Source organism: Schistocerca cancellata, chromosome 3 (genome assembly GCF_023864275.1).
Source record: "Schistocerca cancellata isolate TAMUIC-IGC-003103 chromosome 3, iqSchCanc2.1, whole genome shotgun sequence".
Classification (NCBI taxonomy): domain Eukaryota; kingdom Metazoa; phylum Arthropoda; class Insecta; order Orthoptera; family Acrididae; genus Schistocerca; species Schistocerca cancellata.
Window position 1 is genome coordinate 362,464,219 of NC_064628.1, and position 27,959 is coordinate 362,492,177.

Here is a 27,959-nt window from a genome sequence, read left to right on the forward strand (position 1 = left end):
ACCGCCGCCGTCAGTGTCAGCCAGTTTGCCGTGGCATACGGAGCTCCATCGCAGTCTTTAACACTGGTAGCATGCCGCGACAGCGTGGACGTGAACCGTATGTGCAGTTGACGGACTTTGAGCGAGGGCGTATAGTGGGCATGCGGGAGGCCGGGTGGACGTACCGCCGAATTGCTCAACACGTGGGGCGTGAGGTCTCCACAGTACATCGATGTTGTCGCCAGTGGTCGGCGGAAGGTGCACGTGCCCGTCGACCTGGGACCGGACCGCAGCGACGCACGGATGCACGCCAAGACCGTAGGATCCTACGCAGTGCCGTAGGGGACCGCACCGCCACTTCCCAGCAAATTAGGGACACTGTTGCTCCTGGGGTATCGGCGCGGACCATTCGAAACCGTCTCCATGAAGCTGGGCTACGGTCCCGCACACCGTTAGGCCGTCTTCCGCTCACGCCCCAACATCGTGCAGCCCGCCTCCAGTGGTTTCGCGACAGGCGTGAATGGAGGGACGAATGGAGACGTGTCGTCTTCAGCGATGAGAGTCGCTTCTGCCTTGGTGCCAATGATGGTCGTATGCGTGTTTGGCGCCGTGCAGGTGAGCGCCACAATCAGGACTGCATACGACCGAGGCACACTGGGCCAACACCCGGCATCATGGTGTGGGGAGCGATCTCCTACACTGGCCGTACACCACTGGTGATCGTCGAGGGGACACTGCATAGTGTACGGTACATCCAAACCGTCATCGAACCCATCGTTCTACCATTCCTAGACCGGCAAGGGAACTTGCTGTTCCAACAGGACAATGCACGTCCGCATGTATCCCGTGCCACCCAACGTGCTCTAGAAGGTGTAAGTCAACTACCCTGGCCAGCAAGATCTCCGGATCTGTCCCCCATTGAGCATGTTTGGGACTGGATGAAGCGTCGTCTCACGCGGTCTGCACGTCCAGCACGAACGCTGGTCCAACTGAGGCGCCAGGTGGAAATGGCATGGCAAGCCGTTCCACAGGACTACATCCAGCATCTCTACGATCGTCTCCATGGGAGAATAGCAGCCTGCATTGCTGCGAAAGGTGGATATACACTGTACTAGTGCCGACATTGTGCATGCTCTGTTGCCTGTGTCTATGTGCCTGTGGTTCTGTTAGTCTGATCATGTGGTGTATCTGACCCCAGGAATGTGTCAATATAGTTTCCCCTTCCTGGGACAATGAATTCACGGTGTTCTTATTTCAATTTCCAGGAGTGTAGTTATCACCCACTCCTGACATATTCGTGAGCACTTCCCCGCAGTGAATCACGCGCTTTTTCAAATACATCTGGTTCCATTGGGCTTGCACCACATGCATTGGTCACACACTCCCTTTTTAAAGGGTTGGACATACGCCAATGCCTTTAAATGTTTGGATAGCAAAAAGTCCAATGCATTCAGGTCTGGTCTAACGTCCATAAAAGATTGCAATGAAGTGCTGCTGCACGAGTAGTAGAAAATGGGATGGTGCCCCTTCATGCATAAACCACATTCATTGTCATTTGCAAGGGTAACTCTCTGCAATAGCGCTGGTAGTTCTTCGCGTGATAACTGGTGTTAGAGAGTACCTACCAATTTTATAAATGATTTTATTGTTCCGTTACTGCACTGTAAGGTGCCAAACAAATAACACACCTTACATTGAATTCCTGAAGCAATTCTGGTTAACTCGATATTGTCACACGGCATAGTTACGTCAAACTGAACGAAGTTTATTATGCTGATGTAATAAATAAGCCAACGTTTCATGAATATAAACCACCAACACTCACACTAGTAATTGTATGCAAGCAATTTGCCCGACCCGAGCTACGAGACGCAGTTCTGATGGAAAGGAGAATTTTACGACAGCACTATATTTTACGACAGAACTGAATGCCGTTCAACGCGGCTAAAAAAACTCTCGCCACAGGATACATAGCGGACACCATCAGACGCCGCCGCCACAGCGTAGGCCACCGGCGAAAGCAGCCCTTGCCCCTGCTTTTAACGACGAGCCTTCGGAAAGGTTTTCTACAGGAACACGGCGGGAGACCCCAAATAAAACGTCAGGAGAAACCCAACTCAAAACGTTGGTGACTCATTGCAGCCACCTGCATTAAAACTCGCATGAAAGAAGAAGCTGTTTGTCTCAGTACTACTTAGCAGAAGCTAAACTCTGCCCTACAAAAGAAACGGCGCGTGTGATAGGCTACAAAAACTACAGTGGGTGGCGTTATAACAAGTACAAACGCTCTGATTGGCCAGAAAGAAAATGCGTGGCGACCAGCTTTGATATAGGCAAATTGTAGACAGAGTAACTGGCTGTTCTCTTGCAGAAACTGGTCGAGTGTTTGAGCAAGGCAACTCGCTCTACGCTGAGACGATTGCGAGAGTCATTATGTGAACACTTGTTCACAGGCTCATCTTAACTCATAAGGCGTTAAACTGCAACGTCTCCTAGTATAGAGAATCGCACTGACAATTAATGCTCGCAAGCGATTTGAGGGCAACGACATACGCGCTATTCCAGCGAAATAGCGTGTACCATGCCAGTTAACTTAGCTAGAGAATAAGTAGGAGTCTCGGCTTCACCAAAGACGTAGGAAATGTCTCCGACTGGTGTTTAACAGTCGGGAGAGATTTAGAATAGATTCTCAGGTTCACAGGTCGCGCCGACAGCCGCCAATATCACTGCCAATGGAAGGTAAACACACATGCGGTCGAGCAATGGCAGTGAGTGATCTTCAATTGACAGAACTGCGGTCGTCTCCACCTCTCCTTTTTGTTGTATTTTCAACAATGACCTGTACTTAAACATATTTACGATTGTCGGACCTAATTGAAGCAGAAACGCGAAATGTCCAATCTAACGTAAAGGGCTGCTCAGCCACTGTAGAGTTATGAATTCTTTTGTGCACTTCTTTTTGATTGTTCCTTACTGACCCCCATTCAGTTTTGGGTATTTTCATTGTAGATTGTACAGAAATTGATATCTCAGGCCCCAAGTATATTTAATTTGTTTGTATTTTTATCGACCCCCAGACATCGCCATGAACCATCTTACCATTAAAGAACCTTATAATAGTTAGGAATTTCGCTTCACAGTGGTGAAAACACAGTCTCAATATTTTACCATCCTGTACGTAATTTTGCTACCATTGCTGTGTCATGAAGTCACACGTAGAGTAAAAATAAACCTTAATAATGAAAATCTAAGATTTTAATTTTTTTGGGACATATACACTCCTGGAAATTGAAATAAGAACACCGTGAATTCATTGTCCCAGGAAGGGGAAACTTTATTGACACATTCCTGGGGTCAGATACATCACATGATCACACTGACAGAACCACAGGCACATAGACACAGGCAACAGAGCATGCACAATGTCGGCACTAGTACAGTGTATATCCACCTTTCGCAGCAATGCAGGCTGCTATTCTCCCATGGAGACGATCGTAGAGATGCTGGATGTAGTTCTGTGGAACGGCTTGCCATGCCATTTCCACCTGGCGCCTCAGTTGGACCAGCGTTCGTGCTGGACGTGCAGACCGCGTGAGACGACGCTTCATCCAGTCCCAAACATGCTCAATGGGGGACAGATCCGGAGATCTTGCTGGCCAGGGTAGTTGACTTACACCTTCTAGAGCACGTTGGGTGGCACGGGATACATGCGGACGTGCATTGTCCTGTTGGAACAGCAAGTTCCCTTGCCGGTCTACGAATGGTAGAACGATGGGTTCCATGACGCTTTGGATGTACCGTGCACTATTCAGTGTCCCCTCGACGATCACCAGTGGTGTACGGCCAGTGTACGAGATCTCTCCCCACACCATGATGCCGGGTGTTGGCCCTGTGTGCCTCGGTCGTATGCAGTCCTGATTGTGGCGCTCACCTGCACGGCGCCAAACACGCATACGACCATCATTGCCACCAAGGCAGAAGCGACTCTCATCGCTGAAGACGACACGTCTCCATTCGTCCCTCCATTCACGCCTGTCGCGACACCACTGGAGGCGGGCTGCACGATGTTGGGGCGTGAGCGGAAGACGGCCTAACGGTGTGCGGGACCGTAGCCCAGCTTCATGGAGACGGTTGCGAATGGTCCTCGCCGATACCCCAGGAGCAACAGTGTCCCTAATTTGCTGGGAAGTGGCGGTGCGGTCCCCTACGGCACTGCGTAGGATCCTACGGTCTTGGCGTGCATCCGTGCGTCGCTGCGGTCCGGTCCCAGGTCGACGGGCACGTGCACCTTCCGCCGACCACTGGCGACAACATCGATGTACTGTGTAGACCTCACGCCCCACGTGTTGAGCAATTCGGCGGTACGTCCACCCGGCCTCCCGCATGCCCACTATACGCCCTCGCTCAAAGTCCGTCAACTGCACATACGGTTCACGTCCACGCTGTCACGGCATGCTACCAGTGTTAAAGACTGCGATGGAGCTCCGTATGCCACGGCAAACTGGCTGACACTGACGGCGGCGGTGCACAAATGCTGCGCAGCTAGCGCCATTCGACGGCCAACACCGCGGTTCCTGGTGTGTCCGCTGTGCCGTGCGTGTGATCATTGCTTGTACAGCCCTCTCGCAGTGTCCGGAGCAAGTATGGTGGGTCTGACACACCGGTGTCAATGTGTTCTTTTTTCCATTTCCAGGAGTGTATTTACGCCTGAACCAGTACACTAATTTCTGTTAGCGATAATGTTTCCTTTACAGGGAGTGTAGTGGAAAGCGATAATGTTTCCTTTACAGGGAGTGTAGTGGAACTGACATTGAGATCATTCTGTGATTACATCACTGTCAATACTGCTGCACTCTTCTGAACTCTGCATGTGTCAGACAGTATCTTTCTACCTTTCAGGTCTTAGGTTCAAGACCAAATTCCTAAAACACCCACAGGGCGTCCTTCCGCAACTGTGGTAGGAAGATAGAACAGAACCAGCAGTCTCGCACATTTTATAACACTGCGCAATTGAAGTAAAGGATCACATTTTTGAACCCCTTAATTCGCACCCATTGCAACACTTCGAAGTTTTGCTCAAAGGTGCGGAAGACGTTCCTCTGTAAGACTGAAAACACGTGGCGTCCTGTGACATCACCGTCAGGCTCGGCAGAAAGGTGTTGACACATGCGAGAAAAAGGCCAGAGCATAGAAGTTCATGTCCCATGTGTGGTGGGCTAATGATGTCACACTGGCACCAAACTTCAGCACAATTCTGTGCAGCACCACCGTGGACGCGTTACACGATGGGAAGGTTGTCACAGCCCCTCTCACCTACATTTCACAATTTCTTTTGACGCCTCTGTGATGGAAGTTAGAACCGCGTCGCACAATGTTGACATCATGGAGTTTTCTTATGAGTGGCCGAGGAAAACATTCCAGACCCACCGCCGCTCAGAATCGGCACGAGAAGGCCTCAGTGGTGTCAAAGGATCTCAATGAAACCACACCTTTCCCTAAGGCTTCGACACGTGTTCGAAAACGAAATTTCCAGGAGTGATGTGCAACAGAAAAACGTTCTTCACAACCCTCGGACGTTTCAACCTTTCTCTGAGGACACTGTGGGGCTGCACGCCCATTTTAGGTGCTCTAACACTATTCGAGCACAGAGCGATCGCCATATTTGCTCTCGTGTACACACTGGAACCACTAGGGAACACTCCACATCATTCGACGAAATGCTAACTTGATCCAAGGCATCAAAAGGTGCTTTTGTTTCATTCCTCCTGTGTCCTCCTGTGGTACGATCACACAGGAGTGTGACATTGACACATGTGTGAATACAACAAAAAAGAGTCCTTCTAAGACCACCAGTTCAGCAAAACGCTCTGTGTCTCACATCTACCTTTGTTGAGCACCTTCAAAATGCACCTGTACAGACAAAAACTGTGACGAGAGTCCCAGGTGCCTGCAGGCGGGCTACACTGCTGCTCTTTTGCTACTGCATTGCTGACATTGGTGCCTGGTAGTAGGCCTTCTGGAATCGAAGAGTGTTGCTAGTCTGCAAGGGCCTAAGAATTCTTCACGGGCTCTGTCTGTCAAGGGAATTTTTAAAATTCTCAGTAAAGGTGGGTGAGTGCCAGCGAGGGTTTTGCGGAACTGGAGCAAACTTAGAGGAAACTTTTGCTGTTTTACTTACGCTTGTGTCAATATCACACCTCTCATGATCACGCCACGGTAGGATAAACAATAGGAGAGTTGAAAAAGCATAAGGACCCATTGCTGCTTCGGATCACATTCAGATTTCGTCGAATGGTTTTGAACGGTCCCTAGTGGCTCCATCCTGTTAATTATAGCAAAAATTGTCGTCGTGCTGAGCCCAAAATGGATGTAATCACGTTCCATGTGGATGCAGCCCCACAGTGTCCTCAGAGAAGAGTTGAAACGTCTGAGGGTGTCAGAAGAGTCAAAGGTGGGGAAAATGTCTTTCTGTTGCTGATCGCACTGGGACCTGTCGTTTTCGACTGCGAAATGTCTGGGCATCAGTGAACGGAAATCCGTGTACATCTCTTAACAAGGAGATCAGAAGAACTGCTCTGGCCGGCCGTTGTGACCGAGCGGTTCAAGGCGCTTCAGTCTGGAACCACGCTGCTGCAACGGTCACAGGTTCGAATCCTGCCTCGGGCATGGATGTGTGTGCTGTCCTTAGGTTTAAGTAGTTCTAAGTTCTAGGGGACTGATGACCACAGCAGTTGAGTCCCATAGTGCTCAGAGCCATTTGAACCATTTGAACCACAGCCAGTTTTCTGGGATAAGGCTGTAACAGATTGCACCTCATGAAGCCCAACCAACCCTCCAGATTAGGTAATGAAATGTTACAAAAAATAAATCTTAGTGCTGAACATAGTTCTACATCTACATGTTTACTCCGTACGGATACCGTACAGTGTGTAGTGGAGATTACTTAATGAACCACTGTAACTTCCCGTTTTCCTGCTCCAGTCGCTTCTGGTTCGCAGGAAGAACCATTGCTGATAAGCCTCTGTATGTGAGCTCGAATCTCTCTCATTTTACTTTCATGGTCTTTTCGCGAGGTATACGTAGGAGGAAGAAATATACTGGTTGACTCTTCTAGGAACTTTACACTATCGGAATTTTAACAGTAGATCACACAGTGATGCAAACCGCACTTCTTCCAGCGTCTGTCATTGGACTTGGCTGGCCATAATCGTGACGCTTTCGCACTTCCGACATAAACCTGTAACAAAACGTGCTGCTCTTCTTTGAATCTACTCTAATTCCTTGTCAGTCATGTCTCGTGCAGATCGCAGACTGATGGCTAATATTCAAGTACAGGTTGAACGAGTGTTTTGTAAGCTACTTCCTTTGTTGATGGATTACATTTCCTAATGATTCTTCCAATGAACCTCAGTTTGGCGTCTGCCTTCCCTCGACTAATTTTACAGTTTGTGGGCGTCCTATTTGAAATCGCTCTGTACGCTTACTCGTACATTTTTATGACAGTAACTCCTACCACTGGTTGTTCTGCAATCCTACAATTATACAATAATGGGTCTTTCCGCCTGTTTAGGTGCAATACACTACATTTGTTTGTGTGAGGATTAATTGCCACTCCCTGCACCAAGCATCGAAGCTCTTCGGGTTTCCTGTTTCGTTACAGATTTCTAGCATTGCGACTTCGCTATATAAAACAGCGTCAACCGCGAGCAACCTCATGGAACTTCTGACGTTATCTACAAGGTCATTTATACACTGAAGAGCCAAAGAAACTGGCATACCTGCCTAATATCGTGTAGGGCCCCCGTGGGTGCGCAGAAGTGCCGCAACAAGACGTGGTGTGAACTCGACCAAAGTCTGAAGTAGTGCTGGAGGCACATGACACCATGAATACTGCAGGTCTGTCCACAAATCCAAAAGAGTACGAGGGGGTGGAGATCTCTTCTGAACCGCAAGTTGCAAGGCATCCCGCATAAGCTAAATAATGTTCATTGCTGGAGAGTTTTGTGGCCAGCATAAGTGTTTAAACTTAGAAGACTGTTCCTGGAGCCACTGAGCCACTCTGCAGCAATTCTGGACTTGTGGAGTGTCACAATGTCTTGTTGGAATTGCCCAATCCACAATGGACATGAATGGATGCAGATGATCAGACAGGATGCTTACGTAGCGGTCACCTGTCAGAGTGGTATCTAGACGTATCAGGGGTCCCATATCACTCCAACTGCACACGCCCCACACCATTACAGAGCCTCCACCAGCTTCAACAGCACCTGCTGACATGCAGGGTCCATGGATTCATAAGGTTGTCCCCATACCCGTACACGTCCATCCGCTCGATACAATTTTGAACGACCCTCGTCCGACCAGGCAACACGTTTCCTGTCATCAACAGCCCAATGACGGGCCCAGGCGAGGCGTAAAGCTTTGTGTCATGCAGTCGTCAAAGGTATACGAACGGGCCTTCGGCTCCGAAAGCCCAAATCGATAATGTGCCGATGAATGATTAGCAAGCTGACACCTGTTGATAGCTCAGCATGAAATCTGCAGTAATTTGCGGAAGGGTTGCACTTCTGTCACATTGGATGGTTCTCTTTAGTCGGCATTGGTCCCGTTCTTGCCGGATCTTTTTCTGGCCGGAGCGGTGTCAGAGATTTGACGTTTTACCTGATTCCTGATATTCACGGTACACTCGTGAAATGGTCGCACGGGAAAATCCCCACTTCATCGCTACCTCGGAGATGCTGTGTCCCATCGCTCGTGTGCCGACTAGAGAACACCACATTCAAACTCACTTAAACCATGATGACCTGCCATTGTAGCAGCACTAACCGATCTAACAACTGCTCCAGACACTTGGTGTCTTGTATAGGCGTTGCTGACCGCAGTGCTGTAATCTTCCTATTTACATATATCTCTGTATTTGAATATTCGTGCCTGTACCAATTTCTTTGGCACTTCAGTGTATAAATTGTGAAAAGTAATAGTGTTACAAAACTCCCTTGAGGCACACCTGAATTTACTTTTACGTTTGAATACTTTTTCCCAGTGAGAATAGTTTCAAGTGATCTGTTTGCTACAAACTCTTTTATCCAATCATACAACTGGTCTGATATTCCGTACGCTCGTATCGAGCCGGGTTGCAAACGATCTTTGTTTCTGAAGCCGATGTTGATGCCCACAAAGAAGATTTTCGGTCTCTGGAAATGTCACAATACGCGTGCATAAAACAAGTTCCAAAATTTTACAACAGGCCGACGTCAGAAATATAGGTATTTAGTTTTGTGCGTCTTTTCGGCTATCCTATTACAAAATGATAAATCCCTGTGCTTTTTTTCAAATCATTAGGAACGCTTCACTCCTCTAGAGACCTATGGTATACTCCTAGTAGATGAGAGGCAAGCTCTTTCGCATACTATGTGCAGATTCGAATTGGTATACCGTTAGAACCAATGGCCCTTCCTCTGTTGAGCGAATTCAGTTGCTTTTCTACGTCTTGATCACTTTTTTCGATATCTGCCAGTTTGTCGTTCCTGTGACGATTTAAAGGAGGAACTACAGTGCGATCTGTGAAACAATTTTGGAGAAGAAGTTTAGTATTTCCATTTTTTCTGTCATTCTCTGTTTTAAAGCGATTATGTTTCACTATGTTCTCATTGCTGAGTGACTGCGACTTCTTGTACTAATTTCCTTGAGTGTTCACACACTATAATGATATAATTTAATTTCTTATCACAAAAGGACTGCCGCTAAGAGAGGAATTGGTAATTCACTCAAATATATGGAGTATTTCCACATAAGATGACTCACATATCCAAAAATTAAGCTCACATCTGCTACAAAAATACTTCGATTTGCGAACAAGTTGACGGGCAGCCTACCGTTAATAATCGATTTTTTTCTGAGACTGTAAGATGTGAAGAGATATCACACTTATTGTTAGCAGTGATGCTTCGTTACGACTTATATTTTCAAACCTTTGTTTCGACTGTGTGTTGCCACGTAAACATCACTTTTTTTTAGCTTCGTTTTATTTGATGTAGAATAGCGGCGTGAAAGAATGATAACTTCTTGTTAAAAATGTTGGATAAAAGTGGTCGTAGTATAGTTGTTGATTGCTGTGTTGCTTAGACAACCTGCGATTATGTTTGATATGGCGCACAATGCCCTCATGGACGCTCACCTAAATACTCCGGATCTCTGGATTCTTCTCCGTCGTTCCAAGGTAAACTTAAAATTTTTCGAATTTAACGTATTACCTATTTATCTTTGTTGTTGTTGTGTTGTTGTTGTGGTCTTCAGTCCTGAGACTGGTTTGATGCAGGTCTCCATGCTACCCTATCCTGTGCAAGCTTCTTCATCTCCCAGTACTTAATGCAACCCACATCCTTCTGAATCCGCTTAGTGTATTCATCTCTTGGTCTCCCTCTACGATTTTTACCCTCCACGCTGCCCTCCAATACTAAATTGGTGATCCCTTGATGCCTCAGAACATGTCCTACTAACCGGTCCCTTCTTTTTGTCAAGTTGTGCCACATACTCCTCTTCTCCCCAATTCTATTCAATACTTCATCATTAGTTATATGATCTACCCATCTAATCTTCAGCATTCTTCTGTAGCACCACATTTCGAAAGCTTCTATTCTCTTCTTGTCCAAACTATTTATCGTCCATGTTTCACTTCCATACATGGCTACACTCCATACAAATACTTTCAGAAACGACTTCCTGACACTTGAGTCTATACTCGATGTTAACAAATTTCTCTTCTTCAGAAACGCTTTCCTCGCCATTGGCAGTCTACATTTTATATCTTCTCTACTTCGACCATCATCAGTTATTTTGCTCCCCAAATAGCAAAACTCCTTTACTACTTTAAGTGTCTCATTTCCTAATCTAATTCTCTCAGCATCACCCGATTTAATTCGACTACATTCCATTATCCTCGTTTTGCTTTTGTTGATGTTCATCTTATACCCACCTTTCAAGACACTGTCCATTCCGTTCAACTGCTCTTCCAAGTTCTTTGCTGTTCTGAATTACAATGTCATCGGCGAACCTCAAAGTTTTTATTTCTTCTCCATGGATTTTAATACCTACTCCGAATTTTTCTTTTGTTTCCTATACTGCTTGCTCAATATACAGATTGAATAACATCGGGGAGAGGCTACAACCCTGTATTACTCCCTTCCCAACCACTGCTTCCCTTTCATGCCCCTCGACTCTTATAACTGCTATCTGGTTTCTGTACAAACTGTAAATAGCCTTTCGCTCTCTGTATTTTACCCCTGCCACCTTCAGAATTTGAAAGAGAGTATTCCAGCCAACATTGTCAAAAGCTTTCTCTAAGTCCACAAAAGCTAGAAACGTAGGTTTGCCATTCCTTAATCTTTCTTCTAAGATAAGTCGTAAGGTCAGTATTGCCTCACGTGTTCCAACATTTCTACGGAATCCAAACTGATCTTCCCCGAGGTCGGCTTCTACCAGTTTTTCCATTCGTCTGTAAAGAATTCGCGTTAGTATTTTGCAGTTGTGACTTATAAAATTGATAGTTCGGTAATTTTCACATCTGTCAACACCTGCTTCCTTTGGGATTGGAATATATATCCTTTTTGAAATCTGAGGGTACTTCGCCTGTCTCATACATCTTGCTCACCAGATGGTAGAGTTTTGTCAGGACTGGCTCTCCCAAGGCCGTCAGTAGTTCTAATGGAATGTTGTCTACTCCCGGGGCCTTGTTTCGACTCAGGTCTTTCAGTGCCCTGTCAAACTCTTCACGCAGTATCGTATCTCCCATTTCATCTTCATCTACATCCTCTTCCATTTCCATAATACTGTCCTCAAGTAGATCGCCCTTGTATAGACCCTCTATATACTCATCCATGCCGGCCGCGGTGGCCGTGCGGTTCTAGGCGCTCCAGTCCGGAGCCGCGCTGCTGCTACGGTCGCAGGTTCGAATCCTGCCTCGGGCATGGGTGTGTGTGATGTCCTTAGGTTAGTTAGGTTTAAGTAGTTCTAAGTTGTAGGGGACTGATGACCGCAGCAGTTGAGTCCCATAGTGCTCAGAGCCATTTGAACCATTTTTTTACTCCTTCCACCTTTCTGCTTTCCCTTCTTTGCTTAGAACTGGGTTTCCATCTGAGCTCTTGATATTCATACACGTGGTTCGCTTTTCTCCAAAGGTCTCTTTAATTTTCCTGTAGGCAGTATCTATCTTACCCCTAGTGAGATAAACCCCTACATCCTTACATTTGTCCTCTAGCCATCCCTGCTTAGCCATTTTGCACTTCCTGTCGATCTCATTTTTGAGACGTCTGTATCCCTTTTTGCCTCCTTCATTTACTGCATTTTTATATTTCCTCCTTTCATCAATTAACTTCAATATTTCTTCTGTTACCCAAGGATTTCTACTAGCCCTCGTCTTTTTACCTACTTGATCCTCTGCTGCCTTCACTACTTTATCCCTCAGAGCTACCCATTCTTCTTCTACTGTACTTCTTTCCCCCATTCCTGTCAATTGTTCCCTTATGCTCTCCCTGAAACTCTGTACAACCTCCTTAAATTCCCATCTTTTTGCAGTTTCTTCAGTTTTAATCTATAGTTCATAACCAATAGATTGTGTGTCAGAGTCCACATCTGCCCCTGGAAATGTCTTACAATTTAAAACCTGGTTCCTAAATCTCTGTCTTACCATTATATAATCTATCTGATACCTTCTAGTATCTCCAGGATTCTACCATATATACAACCTTCTTTCATGATTCTTGGACCAAGTATTAGCTATGATTAAGTTATGCTCTGTGCAAAACTCTACCAGACGGTTTCCTCTTTCATTTCTTAGCCCCAATCCATATTCACCTACTATGTTTCCTTCTCTCCCTTTTCCTACTCTCGAATTCCAGTCACCCATGACTATTAAATTTTCGTCTCCCTTCACTACCTGATTAATTTCTTTTATCTCATCATACATTTCTTCAATTTCTTCATCATCTGCAGAGCTAGTTGACATTTAAACTTGTAGTAGGCGTGGGCTTTGTGTCTATCTTGGCCACAATAATGCATTCACTATGCTGTTTGTAGTAGCTTACCCGCTGTCCTATTTTCCTATTCATTATTAAACCTACTCCTGCATTACCCCTATTTGATTTTGTGTTTCACCTGACCAAAAGTCTTGTTCCTCGTGCCACCAAACTTCACTAATTCCCACTATATCTAACTTTAACCTATCCATTTCCCTTTTTAAATTTTCTAATCTACCTGCCCGGTTAAGGGATCTGACATTCCACGCTCCGATCCGTAGAATGCCAGTTTTCTTTTTCCTGATAACGACGTCCTCCTGAGTAGTCCCCGCCCGGAGATCCGAATGGGGGACTATTTTACCTCCGGAATATTTTACCCAAAAGGACGCCATCATCATTTATCCATACAGTAAAGCTGCATGCCCTCGGGAAAAATTACGGCCGTAGTTTCCCCTTGCTTTCAGCCGTTCACAGTACCAGCACAGCAAGGCCGTTTTGGATAATGTTGCAAGGCCAGGTCAGTCAATCATCCAGACTGTTGCCCTTGCAACTACTGAAAAGGCTGCTGCCCCTCTTCAGGAACCACACATTTGTCTGGCCTCTCAACAGATACCCCTCCGTTGTGGTTGCACCTACGGTACGGCCATCTGTATCGCTGAGGCACGCAAGCCTCCCCACCAACGGCAAGGTCCATGGTTCTTCGGTTAAGTGAAATTAAATAGTTTTCATTCACTTTCTAATAGAAGGTTACTCTATTTTTAAAACTCACATTTCTCAGTTTAATTATACTTATTTAAACCCAAAGGTATTGTTTCTTGCTTTTCAAAAAAAAATGGTTCAAATGGCTCTGAGCACTATGGGACTCAACTGCTGTGGTCATAAGTCCCCTAGAACTTAGAACTACTTAAACCTAACTAACCTAAGGACAGCACACAACACCCAGCCATCACGAGGCAGAGAAAATCCCTGACCCCGCCGGGAATCGAACCCGGGAACCCGGGCGTGGGAAGCGAGAACGCTACCGCACGACCACGAGATGCGGGCTCTTGCTTTTCGTATTGTTTTCCATTTAAATATTTATTTCAATGATTATTCAGCTGATTATCTTTCATAAAGACTCATTATGAAAATGAACTTATCTATGCATGAATAGTGAAATATGCACAACTCAGTTACCGCATTTGATCTTGAAATCATTTCAATACCAAAAATTACATTACAATGCCACATGTTCAAAAACGTTAAGTATTGTAAAGAAATAACTAACTATACATGTGCTGTACAGTGGCCAGAATATAACTGGTAACATGATTAGCATGAAAATTACACCTTTTTAAAATTCATTTCCGTTTAATTATTCACAGTAAGAGCCGCAGGAAATCTGGGACAGCTTCGGGCTTTGTTATGCTGTAAGCGGGCGTCGACCTTGTAAAGATTCAATCCGGGGGACTGATGACCTCGCCGTTTAGTTCCATAGCCCCCCTCAATCAATCAGTCAATCAAGATTCAATCGGGTGACGTGAAATTTCCTTGTCGCGATAAGCAACAGCCGCCCGAACTCTGCTTTGTTCATGCAAGAAAGAAAACACAAAACAAAAGCACTTAGTAATTTTATATTAAATAGTTATTACAAAAATGAGTGAGATTCCGATATAACATATTATACACCACTCTTTAGCGATCAAGGTACAGCATAAATTCTGTATCGTTACAGAAGGTGAGTGCTAAGTTTCAAATCATAGTGAACGCTGCTTTATGCATACCCCACGATTGCACATTTAATAATATTTTGGCACTTTACACACTTCTTTTGGCATATTGTTTAGGCTGGATCTGTCCAACCGCAGTATTCTACCTGCAGTAATAGCATGCTCCGAATGGGTGCTTCTCCTTAGGAAGCCACATAAAAGGCAAATCAGGCTGTCGTTGGGTTCAGTTTATAACTTCGCCAGCCCTGGGAAAAGAAACGCTACTAACAGACGGCTCTATGATCACCGCAGAGGTTACGACATTAAATTTGCATGTCTCACGTTGTGCCTCGCTATCGAGATTTCGATGACTCTTTCATTCCTTACGTAAATTCCGGTGTTTCCCTTCGAAACTGACGATATGATCTTTGAGTACTCGGTAAAGTAGCTGACTGCATTAAGACTGTTCTGGGGGGGAACTTCTTGGAAACTTGGCTACGCTTCCCTTTTGCACAGCCAACAAACGAACAGCTGTAAAAGAGAAACTGATTAAGGAAAACTGCAAACGACCGAACGTTTGTGAAGTGCAGTTATGAAAGTCACGCTAATTAACAGCAGTACAAATTTCACTAATAATGGCACACTTAATAGACGAGTAACTATGCTGCACTCGCCCAGTATCTAAAAGGCGTAACTACGATAAATCACTACTTATCTATGCCATTTTATAAAAGTTTCATAAAGTCAGTCTATAGATCGGTACCGTTCGTCGAAAAATTCTTCCCAACCCTGAGAAGAAACTGCATTATATAGAGTACGTTAAACAGTCTTTTTCATATGGGTTCCTGAATTGTTTTTCTACCTATGTGAAGACAATTCCGCACAGCATAGGGCAGCCATTCCCTCCCTTGAAGTGAAATGAAGTTTACAGAGAATACAATGTTTATCTTAAGTAGAGTATTATAAGGGGCGTTCAAAAAGAAACGAGCCGGAGGCATAATTACAGAAACCGGTAGCTGTATATTAGAAGTATTGACCCTGGCTGTTGAGACACTTGTCCCACTGTGACACAAGGCGGTGAAAAGCTGTCTCATAAAATTCCCGGGGCTGCGAAGTGAACCTCAGCTTGCCCTTTTCTCAAGCGATGTCCTGCAAACCATGGCGGAATGGCAGCAGACACATTATATATTCTAAATTTCCGAAAGACTTTTGACACGGTGCTGCGCTGCAGACTTAACGGAAGGTCCGAGAGTACAGAACGAGTTCCCCTATGTGAGAGGCTGGAGACTTCTTAAGTAGTAGCACCGAAAACGTTGTCCTGGCCGGCGAGTTTCATCAGACACAGGGGTGTCATCAGGGTTGTACCAGGGAAGTGCGATACGACGGCTCTTCTCCCCTATATACACACATCAAAAAAAGTTTTGTATCACCTCGCTTCCGAGAGTTCCGGAACCTGTACAGAAAATTGGAATAGAGATCAACATAAACATCATTTCCGCCCTTTTCATTGCTCATGAAAACCACACATTGCATATTTGCCACCATTCAGCGAGACCTTCAGAGGTGGTGGTTCAGATCGCTGTACACACCGGTACCTCTAATACCCAGTAGCACGTCCTCTTGCTTTGATGCATGCCTGTATTTGACTTGGCATACTATCCACAAGTTCATCAAGGCACTGTTGATCTAGATTGTCCCACTCCTCAATGACGGTTCGGCGTAGATCCCTCAGAGTGGTTGGTGGCTCACATCGTCCATAAATAGCCCTGTTCAATCTATCCCAGGCATGTTCGATAGGGTTCATGTCTGGAGAACATGCTGGTCACTCTAGTCTAGCGATGTCGTTATCCTGAAAGAAGTCAGGGGGCGTGAACTGTCGTCCATGAAGACGAATGCCTCGCCAATATGCTGCCGATATGGTTCCACTATCGGTCGGAGGATGGCATTCGCGTATCGCACAGCAGTTACGGCGCCTTCCATGACCACATGCGGCGTACGTCGGCACCACACAGTGCCACCCCAAAACAGCAGGTAACCTCCAACTTGCTGCACTCGCTGAACAGTGTGTCTAAGGCGTTCAGCCTGACGGGGTTGCCTCCAAACACGTCTCCGACGATTGTCTGGTTGAAGGCATATGCGACACTCATTGGTGAAGAAAACGTGATGTTAATCCTGAGCGGTCCATTCGGCATGTTTCCGGGCCCATCTGTGCCGCGCTGCATGGTGTCGTGGACCTCGCCATGGACTTCTGGAGTGAAGGTAATCATCATGCAGCCTTCTGCGCACAGTTTGATTCGTAATAAGACGTCCTGTGCGTGCACGAAAAGCATTATTCAACATGGTGGCGTTGCTGTCAGGGTTCCTCCAAGCCATAATCCCTAGGAAGCGGTCATCCACTGCAGCAGCAGCCGTTGGGCGGCCTGAGCGAGGTATGTCATCGACAGTTCCTGTCTCTCTATATTTCCTCCATGTCCGAACAACATCGCTCCGAGACGCCTGGACACTTCCCTTGTTGAGAGCCCTTCCTGGCACAAAGTAACAATGCGGACGCGATAGAACTGCTGTATTGACCGTCTACTCATGGTTGAACTACAGACAACACGAGCCGTGCACCTCCTTCCTGGTGAAATGACTGGAACTGATCGGCTGTCCGACCCCCTCCATCTAATAAGTGCTGCTCATGCATGGTTGCTTACATCTTTGGGCGGGTTTAGTGACATCTCTGAACAGTCAAAGGGACTGTGTCTGTAATACAATACCAGTCAACGTCTATCTTCAGGAGTTCTGGGAACCAGGGTGACGAAAATATTTTTTTTTTTATGCTTGTAAAAGGGAGGATCAGAAAGTAACGCAGAAATTTTTTTCTCTCTTGGTATTGCAGCTGGAATGTTGAAACCTCACGATGATATAGTTTGAAATCTGTGCTACAGAGGGTATTTTGTTTTCATGTGCAACTCTAACGAGAGAAGCCTGAATTACGGAACTAACATGGCAAGCATGTTACTGTCATCAACTTGTGAAGAGCAGCCAGTGTAGTGGGCCAAAGGACAAAAAACGAGTGAAATTCACAGAGACATGCGGAGTGTGTATGGATCCTAACAATGTCTCCTGGTGGTGTGCAGTCTTCCAAGAGGGTCGCGTGAACCTTAGTGATTCGTCATGCTCCGGGCGGCCGGTAACAGCTGCAACCTTGGAGAATTGAGGCGGCAATTCTGAATGTTTGGTGTGTGCAACTGCGAACCTTGTCGCGGCAGTTCAACGTTTCCTGTGGTGCGGCGTACGACGTCGCTCATGACACATTGAAATTTCGTAAACTTAGTGCTCGCTGGACGCCCAAGAAAACTGGAACTTTGTGGTAAGGTCTTATGGGACCAAACTGCTGAGGTCATCGGTACCTAAGCCTACGCACTACGTAATCTAACTTAAACTAACTTACGCTATGGACAAAACACACACCCATGCCCGACGGAGGACTCGAACCTCCAACGGGGGGAGCCGCACGGACCGTGACAAGGCGTCTTAGGCCGCGCAACTAGCCCGCGCGGCCGACGCCCTAGATCCTGACAGACAACCACAAGGGCTAGCGAATGATGACAAGCTTGGATCACTTAATGCGTTATGGCACAGGTGGGCATCACTTTCTCAAAGGAATCTTCACTGGTGGTGAGTCGTGGGTGTACCACTACACGCCCAAAACCTAGAAGGCCTCTATGGAGTAGAAACATGTTGGTTCTCCAGTACGAAAAACAATCAAAGTGACTCAGTCTGCTAGGAAAGTGCTTGTGACAGTGTTTTGGGATATCCATGATGTGTTATTGGTGGACTTTGCTGAACGCGGGATCATTGTGAATGCTACTGCCTACATTAAAACTTTGTTTAAGTTGTGTCATGCCCTTTGTGACAAACATCACAATACTAATGCTGACAATGTCAGACTTCTTGATGATAGTGCTCGCCAGTATTGGAGTAAAGCCTGTTCTGTCGCAATTTTGATATCAGACTGACATCCTAATTAATTAAATTAATCAATTAAAACATCTCTGCTGCTACCCTTAAGCTTTTTTTCAACCTCCTGGGACTGATTTATGACCCCCTGGGGGGCCACGTCTGCACGTCTGCACCTCCCGCCTTTATGATGTAATAGCTACAGGGACTGAGAAATTAAATCAAGTGCGATATACTTGCTACTGTTTTGGGTCACCCATGCATGTGTCTAATGTCTGGGCACCACCGGGCACCAGGCGTGCGCATTTGCACACAATGGAGGTCAGGCTGCTACTAAGGCTCTAACTGCACATATCATCACCAGGTGGCAACAGCTTTCCAATTGGCTCCCACCCCTAAATCGCTCAGTGTTCACTTGTCAGACAGGAAAGATTTCATTAAAGAGTGCTCATGTGAGGATGATGAAAAAAATGAGACATGTTGTGGTATAGGATGCATTTTGCTGGATATTTTAGCTCAGTTCTGAACTATGTTACTGTAGTGTCACAGTATGTAGTCTCCTCCTGAGAAGATAATGTGATAATGTGTTCAATTGAGGAGGTGTCGGTGTTGAACAGAGAGAAGTTTAATAAGTGTATTACTTGTAAGCATGCAGTTGAGGATTGCGTCTGTAGTCTCCTACATGAGGAATGGAAGAAGGAGGTGATAATGGATGAGTGTGGGCTGAATACTTTTCAGCAAATAATAGGCTGAAGATGCATTTCACAACTCATAGACTACTGGCTCTGCTGGAGCTGTTCGTTTTTCGAAATCGCCGGTCAGTCCGATTGCAGGAGACAAGCGCAGTGGCCAATAGGAATGCAGGAATGCTACATGCAGTCACATGATCATGAGATATAAGGTGGATATGGTCTCTGTTAGTCAGTGGAAGAACCATAAAGTGCTAATAGCAATCGAGATCCTCATCCACATCCACCTTGCTGAAGAAGCGTAAAAGTAAGTACATGTTGTCTAGTTCCATGTCTTTGTTCAGCTCTGTGTCTTTGTTCTACTCCATGTCTTCATCTGGGGATTCTTACGTTTCTCCTTCTTCTTCTTCTTCTTCTTCTTCTTCTTCTTCTTTGTTCAGCAGCCTCCACCATGTACAGACTGGCAGCAACCTCCAGCTTGCTGGGACCAGCAGCAGCCATAGGCTTGACAGTACCTGCGGCAACCTCCAGCCTGTCAGGGCCAGCAACAGCAGCAAGGCCATGGGATTCTGTAGTGCAGCTCACCAGCATATTAGAGCAGGACAATGATTTGCTGTTATCATCCTGGTCATTGATGTGTGTAATGAAGACACCCAGCCAGTCCCCAGAAGAATTGTGCTGTAGCCTTACACCACACAATATCGGTCAATAGTGGTTTCTGACATATGCACCATCCCATAAAATTCCAGTGTTACTGCAGAGACAGAGTGTTGATGTGGTGTATGAGAAGCTGTCAGTTCCTCCCACTGCGCTACTGCTTTTCACATTGACTTATAATTTAATAGCTAGTGGGTCAAAGTGCTTAAATATTAGTACTGAAATACTAGTGGTCAGTGACTGGTGTGAAAATGCATGAAGGAGTGTAAAAGAGAAACTTTTGGAGTTGGAATGGCATGAACTGTGTCGTGCAAACCCTACAACAATTAACAGATGACCTACTAGTAATGATCGTTTCATCCACACTGGAAATTTGCTGCACTGGTCTGATGATATCCGTAATACCATTGCATGATGGTGTGACACTTACGATGAGACGTAGAGGCCAATCCCTTTATCTGCAACATTCCACCATACAAATTTGTTTGGCCTACACATGGCACAATCCTTTATGTTGGAAATACTGAACTAAGGGCTACCATATGTTCAAACTGTGCATAAGTACATTGTGATGATGATGATGATTTTTTTGTCTATGGGGCGCTCAACTGCGCGGTCGTCAACGCCTGTACAAAGTCCCAATTTTTACACAGCCCATTTTTTTCACAATGCGATGGAGTCACTGTCATAAATGATGATGAAATGATGATGACAACACAAACACCCAGTTCTCGGGCTGAGACAATCCCCAATCAGGCCGAGAATCGAATCCGGGACCCTATGATTATGAGGTAGCAACGCTAGCCACTAGACCACAAGCTGCGGACGTAAATACATTGTGAACTATCTCCATAAGTATAGTGTGCATGCAGACGATTTTGAACACTGCACCAATACGGTGTCAAAAGAAGGAACTAAAGGTACACCCATCACTTTGACAGAGGAATACGCTGAATTTTGTGCACACAAGAAAACTTCATTTGCTAAATCCTGTACAGGGCCGTCCGCAGCTCGTGGTATTGGAGTACCGTTCTTGCTTCTCGCGCACGGGGTCCTGGGTTCGATTCCCGGCAGGGTCAGGGATTTTTCCTGCCTCGAGATGACTGGGTGTTGTTGTGTCGTCTTCATCATCATCATTCATCCCCATTACGGTCGGGGGAAGGCAATGGAAAACCACCTCCACTAGGACCTTGCCTAGTCCAGCAGTGCGCGTCTCCCGCATCGCCCCTACACTCCTCGGAGTGTGGGACCTCATCATCATCATCATCATACAGGGCTGAAGAAAAAAGAAGAATTAGTTCTTTTTTTGATGTAGTGCATCTTGTGTGTGACTTTTCAAGAAAAATATGTATATTATCGTAAACTGTGTTTTTATTTTGTTCATACCTCTCATAAAAATGTTATTGCTACCAGTATTTTTACTGCAGTGTCTACAACATCACAGCAGCACCAAGCTGTCTGAATCTCCTTGTCACCACAGTCAACATCTTCAGTCATTGTTTAACTGAATGAGAGGTGAAACTTTTGAGTTATAGATATGCCCTGTAGCTTAGTTGATGACATATATTTTCTATTAAAACCATTGTACACCAAAACACGCTGTAGTCAGTATCATGGATCATGGCACGGTAGGTGAAGCATCAGAACGTTGTTGTAAGTGACTGGTCCTCCTAACACACCCAGACGGAGTCGTTTTGAGCATGTATGTGTATTTTCAAAAGTCCAAGTACCACACAGTGCAAAAGATACTGCAGGGTGTTGATGATGTAACATACAGGACTTTCAGTCAAAGCAGTCAAATCCCTTCACCAGAATAAGTGTAGCCAGACACCATGTCCAGATTTGACGATGTTATTATGGAAACTCAGGATCAAAATTTACAATATCTCTCTTTTGGTCATCATACGAGTGTTGATGTATTTCATTTCAGACAAACATATTGCAGAATGCTAAAACAATTGGTGCAGGTAATCTCATTATAGATTTTAAACAATACAATATGAATTTAAAATACATTTACCAACCTCTTGCAGGAAGCGATGTATCATTCAATGATTTTGTAGATATGTGCAGATTGCTGGATACACACACGGTTAGAGTTTATCGTTGTAGATAAATCAAGAAAACAGAATGACAGTAGGTATAGCTCTAACTTCGAGGAATTTCTCTATGTATAACTATGAAAAAAGTGATGAATATGATAGTTTACATCACTCCACAGACAAGTTCGCATTTATGTCAGGGACTCAGCCTGAGAGGATAGATGTGCATAGACAGGTAATGTGGCTATACATAGATGGAAAATTTCAACCTCTCAAACATAAAGGACCTAGAGACGTATGCCCAAACCCTTCTGAGACTGATTAACGACTTAGGTACTAGAGTTAAGGAACTAGAGAAAGAAAATGGATGACTTAGCTGTAAAGGATGATGGAACTGAAACGAGTTACACGATTGAACTGTAAAGTCTGAAGAATTGGACAGAATGTGTATAAGGTGCACTGTCTGAAGGAGTCTCCTTAGTACATAACAAGATGTCAACTAAGCACAAGGGCATCACTGCGTGGAAGGCTGTTCGGGAGAAGTTACGATTGCTAAGGTTGATCCAAGTACTGAATCTCTGAATGAACTCTCAACGAAATTAGATAGTGATGACGGCATTACTGATTTTGTTAACTGTTACAGTAATGACGGTATACACAAAAAACTGCGTGTCAGTGGTGAAATCATACATGTAGGGCGCACAGTCTGTAAGTTTAAAAAAAGAAACAGTACAGATAAGTGACAGAGAATTTCAAAGAACAACTGGTCTAACGAACTCATTTTCCTAAAGTTCACAAAAACCGTAAATTATTAAGGCAAAGATCTGGATATGTATGATGAAATACTGTAACTGACTGGTGTACATAGGAAAGTGGGAAACTGGCGCAGTGCAAAATACAGAACCATTATAAAAACTATATTAGATGCTCGATATGGCATTGGTGATGTTATTGCCATCTAGCATAAAAGAGTCAGCAGTCAACCCCTGCAGTATGCATACTAAGACTTACCCCTTGAGCTAACAGATCTACTGCGACTGCTCATGGCATCAGCTGCTGCTGGTAAATGGAAATGAGCGTTTGGCGTCATTGGCCGGGAGTCCAATTGCGGGGCAGGTCCGGTCCCCTTGGTGCAGGTCTTATTACATTCGATGCCACATTGGGCGACCTGAGCACCGGATGGTGATGAATTGATGATGAAGACAGCACAACACCCAGTCCCTGAGCGGAGAAAATCCCCGACCCAGCCGGGAATCGAACCCGGGCCCATAGGACGGCTATCCGTCATGCTGAACACTCAGCTATCGGGGCGGACAGATGATGGTGGTAATACTGCTCATTCGAACATAGCACAATATTCATGATAATGGACTCATGGATACAGTATACTATCATATTAAAATTCTGGATCCACACAGTCAGAAATTTTATCTGAGTGGTTTGGTACATATCTCAAAACACAAGACAGCATCTGAGAAGTCATACCTCCAAAATTTGTCGAGTGAGATATTTACAGTTTCCAGAGTGCAGAGCACAAATCCCAGAACTTAAATTTTAAAGGCTAGTAGTCGCACTGAAAGTTTTGGATGCTTTTACACAGAGGAAATGCAGAAGAGCTCATAACAACACACGTTTCTCATAGTGTGTGTCATAAGAGGTCGTGAGAATAGAGCATTAGTTAAATGGCTTGGTTTTTCCTGCAACACAAAACAGCTGGATTGATACTGACGATTTGCTATATAATGGGGTGCATGGATCACAACCAGCACAGTAGCAAACATGTAAGATTGAAGACACATTATAGGAGACGGTGGTATTCTCGGCAAACTTAGATCTGAATTGCACATTCTGGGGTATAATTACTGCAGACCTGGTACAAAGCTTCAAAAACGTGTGGCTATTGGTGGTAAGGGGACTGACCGACAAGGCATTTTTGAACACGATTCTGCATATGCAGAACATAGAGATCTCCCAGGACACCACGTTGCAGATAGAATTGTAGTTGATAAAGCCAAGGCAATACGTGCGAGATAGGATACTGCTATGGGCAGTGTATTGCAGCATTTTTAATTGATAAAACCAAGCATGGTAAAAATTAAGCTGGGATTGGGTGTGACTTTCAAGCGAGTTATGAACGTTGCACGTCATGTGCAGAAGAAGAAGACAATGCTGATGAGGAAGCAGAAGAAGAAAAAGAAGAAGAAGAAGCCTGGGCAATGGTGTTTATAAATCTGTAAGCGGATAGAGGTGTATGCAGCTAAAAGCGCCCTGAAGCGTAAAGAACCAGTTAGAGCACCCCAGATTCTGCCGATACACAAGACATCAGGCGGAATTATCCCCTTCCTGATTCCAGCGCTCGCAGGTCCCTCGGCGATGGGTTCGCTGACTGGTGGTGCTGCAGTATTGCCCAGAACAGTCAAGAACTCCCAGGAGCAACAGAGAAGGCAAGAAGACATAATCGCGTGATGGAAGTTGCAGCCATCGAAAAAGGACTGTACCTGAAACCATACAAGAAAGCACTAGGCTTCTTCTTAGATAAAAAAAGAGCCAATTAATTATCCTCTCTGATAGACCACTTACACATTCAGATCTGCTCAATTTTGTTAGGAAAATATTCAGAATTCCAAGATTCTGTGGTGTGTTCATGTGGAATACATTATTGAAGACAATGTGGAAATCTGGATAATGTGTAACTATAAATTTAGATGTTTCTGGGGGTAGTATAAAGTATACTGTTTCGACTCATTTGGAGGTCTACACACACCAGAGGAGTTACAACGATACTTCATAGACACGTGTTCTACAATTTTTATCGCTACGAAGACTTTAATACTTACTTCTGTGGGCATCTGTGCATCATGTTCAACCTAACGTTTATGAAGAAGGATATATAAGGAGATGCATTAAACATCCGCTCATCAGTTGATGTTCAGATGCAATGTCGTGTACTCTGACTTTAGAGGAACGATCGTAATTATTACGCGCGAATTGCTTCCCAGCGATTGATTTAGGTGATTGGGAGACCAAGTGTTGTGCTTATCGAGCTGGAGACACACAACGACATTCCGAAAGTCAGCGATGGTAACAATAAACTTCATTTGGAAATCAATGATGAAACAGAAATTGTGGAAATATTATCTGGTGCATACGATACTGGCGATTTAAAAGACGTTTTAAAACTGTCTGGAGAAAGGGATTGTGCTATGGGCAAACATCAATACACTTAAATCTGAAGTAAAGACACCGGATGGAACGACTGACTTCAACCAGAAAGCTTCAGTAGGACGGCTATTGGTTTTAGAAAAGGACAGGTCTTGAAGAAGGACCTTAATAAATTTTACAGATCCGACCAGTCAGTGGATGTACTTCCTGTCAGTACAATCCTTGTCGAGCATAACATTGTAATAAACTCTTATCTCAACAATACGTTGATTGATACACTTTACGGATTCATCCCATCCGTTGAAACAGAGTATAAGGTAGTTGAGACCGGTACTAACACTATTTACCCCTCCCACTAAGAGTTCCGGGATTGGACTATCTGGAGCTGCGTATTGTGGACCAAGATAACCAACTCGTCGACTTGCGTGGTGAGAAAATCATTGCATGGACACATCTAAAGCGGATCCAACGATGCCATCGAATGTATAGAGACCCAGAGGCGACAGTGACCTTCAACTGGCCAGGGCCTGCAGTGGACCCACCGTAATCTCTCAGAGAGAGATTTCTGGAGGACTGGAAGTGCGGTGACCTCCAATCAGCTGTGACTAAGCAGCTTCCCAGTGTCCTCGTATTGTCAGTGAAGACAGAATGGACAGAAGGTATAAAACCAATGTGAACAACGCACACTATGGCACTTCACAACAGAACAGCAAGGTGATAACACGGGTGAACTACTTAAATCAGTAGGTCTGAAACCATACAGTGACATCGTTCGATATAACTACCTCATAGGAATATGACGAGTGTCTTAAAAGCCAGGAATACTCCTCGCATAAACTTATGCATCAACCACACTTAACAAGAACGATGAAATTAGGATTGTCATCAAACACCAAGACGTTTTAACCTTCCATTCAAGAGTTTCATATACCTTTACAGATCATTCGTGAAAAGTGGTGGTACTGCTACATTGGCACTGAACATGAAACATAATGCTCTAGGGTTCCTGTTTCATGACAAACGATGTGAACGTAACTGGGTCACTATTGCCTGTATGCACAATGTAGGTATAGCACCAACTCTTAAAATGCATGTCGTTGCTTCTCCCTTAAATTTGAACGATTTGGAAAATGCTGGATGGTTCATAAATGAGCCCGCTGGTAAATAAGTGGAAGAGTACAATAGATTTTCTGCATGTATACCTCTAAAACTGCTTATAAGATATTTTGAAGATATGTGGCGAATTGTTCTGAATGCTAAACAGGAACTAATTTTGGTACAGAGTGGAACTTATAACTACTTATACATTCAAGGAGCTCAAGAGGAGAATAAGATCATCTTCAATAAAATGATGTGGAAAATACCACATATCACTGTATCGGATGAGCAGCGTTTGAAGCTTTTAAAAGTTCTGAATGCTGGTGTATTTCTACCATTATCTTTCAGTTCAAGGGAGCTTTTCGAGTACCCTGTGTTACCAACTGCAAGCACACAAACGTCGTCTATTAAAACCTCTGCTTTTTTGGAGACCCACAGGTTCATAATACTTGCGTTTCAGACCAATAGAAGAGGGAATATAGAAAATGATCCCACCAAATTTTACAGCTGCAGCGTCTACCTGAATTCTGAATTCTGTGAAAATGTATACAGTCTAACATATGAAATGTATGTGAGGTTCTGTGCTTCATACTATGAACAGGAAAGATGTATACTCAGCCCACGGAAATTCAAGTAGCTGGTGCCAGTCATCGTAAATAGCTCAAAATATAACCAGATAATTGAATCTGGACCTGTAAATGTACGAACTGAATTTGAATCTTCGGCAAATTTCCCAGTAGTACACTTCAGTAAACGCTCTAGTTCTGCACCACTGTGTGATTAAGTAATGATCACTAACCAATTTTGTGCAATGAGCAGTATAAATGAACATGTCCTGAACCATACCCAGAGCATTTCACAATGACATCTTAAGGTGTGAACATCACTGCAAACGCTCAGGGTTTCTATGATGATGAGTATAGATGGTTAATATTTAAAGATGTTGATTTCATAGCATACACAGAAGATGCTGGTATAATAGAGGCATTCTCAGCGAAAATTGGATCGCCGAGATCTTTCAAGGATGTGATGCGTGCTAAAGCAAAGAGCAATGAGCTGTATACATGAACAGGTGCTGAGCTGTACCCGGACCATAGCACAATGGCATATTAATGTGCGAACATCACTGCAAACGTTCAGGGTTTCGATGATGATGAGAATAGACGGTTCATATTTAAGAACTTTGCATTCGTAGCATACACAGAAGATGCTGGTATAATAGAGACATTCTCAGCGAAGACTGCTTCACCAAGATCTTTCAAGGAAGTGAAGTGAGGTAAAACACAGAGGAGTGCAAAGACTGTATCATCGAATTCACTGGGATGATCCTGTTATATTCTATAAAGACACAATGATGTAACTTCAATTATTCGATCACATGGATACCATCATCTACGTCAAAGACGAGGAGAAGATGACATGGATGTGTCAAATCTGCAATTTGCTGCTACTCAAAACCTGGAATTCTACGGGTGTCCTGCTCTCCATCAACTGAAGAACAAAATGTGCGAAAATTGTGTTGTGTCTGCTTATGAAAATGTAAACTTACTTTTATGTTGAATGAAAAATAAGTGAATTTTTACCTCATAATCTGTGTATGATTTGTTTTTTGCATAGATGCTTTTTCACACAACAACAACAAAAATCATTCATTGAAAAGTTTACAGTTTTCAGATACATAAATCT